Genomic DNA, 5,529 nt, shown 5'->3' with positions numbered 1-5,529 from the left:
TGGTCCATTTTGATTTGACTTTTGTGCCAGGTGAGAGATTGGGATCTAGTTTCATTCTCCTACAAATGGCCATCCGGTTTTCTCAGCACATTTGTTATAAAGCTGTCTTTTCTCCAACAAATATTTTTGGCACTTTTGTCGAGTTTCCGATGGCTGTTAAGTATGTGGGTTTTTCTCTGTGTCTTGTATTCTATCCCATTGGTCTTTGTAGCTATTTTTTATGCCAAAACCATGCTGTTTTTCTTCCTATAGCTCTGTAGTATAATTTCAGATCAGGCATTATGATGCCTCCTGAGTTGCTTTTCTTGCTCAGTATTGTTTTGGATATTCTGGATCTCTTATTCTTCCAAATGAATTTAAGGACTGTTTTTTCCAGTTCTGTGGGGAACGTAATTGGTATTCTAATTGGAATTGCATTGAATCTGTTTATTACTTTTGGTAATATGGCTATTTTGATAATATTTATTCTGTCTACCCAAGACCATGTAAGGTCTTTTCATCTTCTAAGGCCTTCATAATTTCTTTTATCAGTGTTTCTAATTTTTATTGTAGATACCTTTCACCTGGTTTGTTAGATTATTTCCAGGGTTTTTTGTCATTGTTTTGGTTTTATCTTTGATTTTGGTATTTGAGGTTATTGTGAATGGGATGGTTTTGCTGATTTCTTCCTCAGCAGAATCACTATTAAAGTATAGGAAAGATATTAATTTGCAGGTGTTGATCTTGTATCCTGCTACTTTGAATTCAACTATTCAGCTCTACAAATTTTCTATTGGAATTTGTTTGTTTTGCCTCTTTCTTTGTATTATTATTGGTATTTTGTTGGTTTCTTGATGTTAATTGATTGCTACTGTATATCTGGTTTGTCTTTATGAGTGTTACTATTGTTTCTTCTGAGCTAGGGAGCCATCCCTGTGCCTTGAACACATATGATTGGTGCTTTGCCACCTGTGATATCAACAGCACAGGTGAGAGGAATCATACCTTACTCCACCCAAGACATAATCCCACTCAAGTCTTGGAAGATATTTCAACCTAAAGAATATGGGAGATAGGGGATGGGGTTGTGGCTCAGCAGTAGAGCACTTGCCTAACATGTATGAGGCACTGGGTTCAATCCTCAGCACTACATAAAAATAAATAAATAAATAAATAAATAAAATACAGGTATTGTATCCAACTACCACTTTAAAAATATATTTAAAAATAAAAAAAGAATATGGGAAATAAAAGCCCCCAGTTGATATGTTCCCATGTAGGTATGAATAGAAGAGACTAAAATACAATCTTTGGACACTAACCCCCATAGAAAGAGCAGAGAGAATTGACACAACTCTTATGAATACTGTGCCTACTTTGATCCGCAGCCTAGAATTCTCCCATACACTTGTAGGAAAAAAAAAAAAAAAACATTATTGACAAGGTTGGAAGAGTAGCCATTGAAAATGCATCCCAGGTACCACATTTTCTACAATACCCTTGCAACCAAAGTCACTCTGCTCTTACAGGATCTACAAAGAAAATTGGACTCTCAAGCTCTGACAGTACAACTGTGTCAAAACTCATAAATCACAGCCATAGAAGATAGGACAACTACAGTACAAACTACATTTGTAAATAAAGTCAACACTACAACCAAAAGCTCAGGACACATTGAGAAAAGGCTCTTTTCTAAGAGCCACTCACATAAATGTGGAAGAGATATACATCCTATACAAGATGAAAATCCAAGGTAGCATGGCTTCTTCACATGGTCATAACTATCTAGGAACTGATTCCAAAGATATTGCAGTATATGAAATGCCAAAAAAAAGAACTTTTAAAATGTTAACTATGATCAATGAATTCAACAAAGATAAAAATAAATAGGCAAATAAGGAGAACAATGCCATATAGAAAAGCAGTTCAATAAATAGAAATTCTGGAAGGAATCAAACAGAAATTTTGGAAATACAGAGTCAGTATTTCAAATTAAATATTTGGCTACACATCCATAGACTAGATCAAGTAGAAGAAAATATATAAGGGCTAGAATATAACAATGAAAATCACATTCAAACAGTGACAAAAACAAGAATAATCCAGGTCATACAATACCAGTGGGACCTGATGAAAAGTCTAAACTTATGAATTATAAATACAGACAATGGAGTGAAGGTACAGGCTATAGGCAATGCAAATTTATTCAGTAAAATAGTAGCAGAAAATTTCTCAGATTGGGGAATAGGTTTGGACACCCATGCACAAGAACATTTAGAACCCCAAGTGGACATGACCAGAAAATAACTGCTTCAAATCATGTTATGCAAAATTGCCAAAGTATACTGAAAGCTGTGAGAAGGGGCAAAGATATTATAAAGCCAACTCATCAGAAGAACAGCAGTTTCTCAACAGAAACTTGAAAGCCAGGGCAGCACAAAATGGTATCTCCCAAGCCCTGAATTAAAAAGAAAAAAGAAAACACTTGAAAATAGATGGAAAGGATGGTTATCGTGTTAAGTAGAACAATTCAGAACCAGAAATCCAAGTATCATATGTTCACCCTCATATATCAATGACCTGAAAATGGAAGAGGGGTTATTAGGGAAGGGAACTGGGGGAGGGAAAGAATGAAAGTAGGTAGGGTGGATAGAATTCAAGTATGATATATGTATGTATGGGTATGTCAGTCAAATCCACTAATTTATGCAAACAATAGGAGTCAACATTTATAGTAGAAAAGAACATCTGCTTTTTATAAGTCCGATTTACCATAATGTCACTATAGAGGAAACACAACATACTAATTTAAAAATATTTTTCTTATTTATATAAAGACATATATAATTTCAGGGGCAAAAACTAAATTACTGTAAAATTATTTCAGATCATAAATTTCCTAAAACTAATTGCTTAAATAATTCTGGATTGTAGATTAATAAAGACGTTAAGAAAAAATTTACACATTGATTTTTTTCACCACTCCTTTGTGATCAAAACTTTCTTATTTTTACTTTTTTTATATAGAGTAAGCACACCAAGAGTAATTCACTTTCAGAAGTTTTACCTGGATTGCTAATTTCTGAATTTTTAGGTTCTGCTTTCATATGTTCAAGAATTATTTTCCTACTGCTATATATGAAAAACATAATGAAATTGTTATTTTAACACTATATAAAAATATTAACCAAAATATGTTCAATTATTAATAGAGATTTAGACATCACAGCTAATATCAGAACTCAATCTCATGTACTTCAAATTTGTCAGCCCTATAAACATTTTCCTGACTTAACAATTATTTATATTTTGTTTTGTTTTGGAGGTGGGGTTTTACCATGACACCTAAGCTGATCTCAAACTCCTGAGCTCAAGCAATGCTCCTGCCTCAGCCTACCCCATAACTGGAGAAAAGACACATGCCATTGCATCCATAAGCTTGTAATTAAAGAAGAATGAAATGATTATGATCGAGGATAACACAGCTCAATACATTAACCAGAATAGCTTGACATAAAAGAAATTGTCCTAAACTCAGGTGTCCTCTCTGTAACCAATAGCTTTTTGTTCTTACACAAGTCCTATTTCTTAGGTTCAAGGTCTCCTTCTAAAAATAAGGGTTGTACTGCTTTAGTTCGCTGGGTTGTTACAAAGATTTAATGTGATAATACTGAAACACATTAAGAAAAATAATATAATGATGGAATAATTTGGTTTTTAATGCTGAACTCTTTTGGAATTCTAAATTAAATCCAGTGTGTATTAATTCACAAGTTCTCAGTTATTGAAAAATGTTATTGTGTCCTATTTTGGTTATTGGCTGTACTCTTTTTGTGCTTTATAACTCAAGGAAAAACAGCATTTATATATATATATATATATATATATATATATATATATATATATATATATATATATATATATATATATATATATATCTCCTTAAATTAGACAATAAAATCATCCATTGTCCCCCAGAATGAAAATGATCAATCACACCAAAGGCAGGAAATTAATGTCAAAACTTGCTTGGACTTCTTCTATTTCTTGTCCAACTAATCAAACGAAACCAAAGATTTTTGATAGAGTGATGCTTAATCTCTATGTTGATTTCCAACTGACTTCGAAGACAAAATTCTGTTTTATACTTGCATACTGATGAGTCATCATGGGTCTTAGCTCTTTTAGGTGCAAATGAACCTCTTTAGGTTCAGAGGATTCTGCTTAATATCTTCCTTATAAGGTAGAATTTATATATTCAGAAAACTTCAAGCAGAGGCACAAATACCCTGGAAAAGTATTACTATGGAAAACAAATCACTAGAGTTTCCAATCAAAACTTGGTACCCACCCTGAGAAACAGTGATATGGGATCTCCCATAATCAAAGAAAATGTATTTCATGAGATATAAAGGGGCTATGGGGTACAGATTTATTAGCAAGGATGAAAGGAAATGCTGATCTCTACTTGTGACAATATTTGAAATTATTGGAGAGTTTTGAATGATTCTAATTAATATTTGCTGGCAGAGCAGACAATAAATAAATAATAAACATGTTGTAACATTTAAGTCTAAGTGTGTATTGGCATGAAGATTCAGGTATAGGGATCAGTCAAGACAACACTTTAGTAAAAGTTAATCATTATCAGATTGTAGGATCAGTTCTAATAGCAACACTGCAGCAACAGAATCAAGAGAAACAAAATAACAGAAAAGTCAGATAAATGTATTTATGTGGGTTTGTCTCTGTGTCTTCTATTCTATTCCATTGGTTTTCATGTCTGTTTTGGTACCAATACCTTGCTGTTTTTGTTGCTATAGCTCAGTAATATAATTTAAGGTCTGGTACTGTAATGACTCCAGCAACACTCTTTTTGCTCATACTTGCTTTGACTAATTGGTTTCTTGTTTTTTCAAGTAAATTTTAGGACTGCTTTTTCTAGTTTGTGAAGAATTTCATTGGTATTTTGATGGGGATTACATTGAATCTGTGTATTGCTTTTGGTAGTACAGCCATTTTGACCACTTAAATTCTGCCTATCCAAGAACATGGGAGGTCTTTCCATCTTCTAAGGCCTTTTTCAATTTATATCTTCAGTGCTCTATAATTTTCATTGTAGAAGTCCTTCACACCCTTCATTAGATTAATTCCCAAGTATTTTTTGAGGTTATTGTGAATTGGACAGTTTTCATAATTTCTTTTTCAAAAATATGAAAGGCTTCACAAATTTGCAAGTCATTCTTGTGCAAGAACCATGCTAATCTTCTTTGTATTGTTCCAATTTTAATATATGTGCTGCCAAAGTGAGCACTACACCTTCCCTTCTTATTGACTACAGGTATATTTGCTTTCTTCCAAATTAAAATTCTGCCATCTGCTGTTTATTTTCCTGTAGATCAAGTAAAAGTAGTTTTTGGAAATCAAAAATAATTTATTCACAAAATTACTTATTTCTCAACTGAACTGAAAGTTTTAAAAAAGACCCTAGGAACACAAACATATATAAAGCAAAGAAAGGAAAGCTTTTCCCTTCTACATGAGCTGTTC

General features: G+C 32.9%; 1 non-coding gene across 1 annotated transcript; it reads right to left on the bottom strand.

Annotated features, from left to right (window-relative positions):
* Positions 1-5,186: 5,186 nt before the first annotated feature.
* Positions 5,187-5,293, bottom strand: LOC124076167 (U6 spliceosomal RNA). The gene has a single exon (XR_006846272.1). It is a non-coding gene; the product is annotated as a U6 spliceosomal RNA (small nuclear RNA).
* Between the last annotated feature and the right edge of the window lie 236 nt (positions 5,294-5,529).

Source organism: Marmota monax, unplaced genomic scaffold (genome assembly GCF_021218885.2).
Source record: "Marmota monax isolate L192 unplaced genomic scaffold, Marmota_monax_Labrador192_F-V1.1 WCK01_AAM20220418_F8-fsc00019, whole genome shotgun sequence".
In the NCBI taxonomy this organism is placed as follows: Eukaryota; Metazoa; Chordata; class Mammalia; order Rodentia; family Sciuridae; genus Marmota; species Marmota monax.
This window is presented reverse-complemented; position numbering and strand designations above follow the sequence as displayed.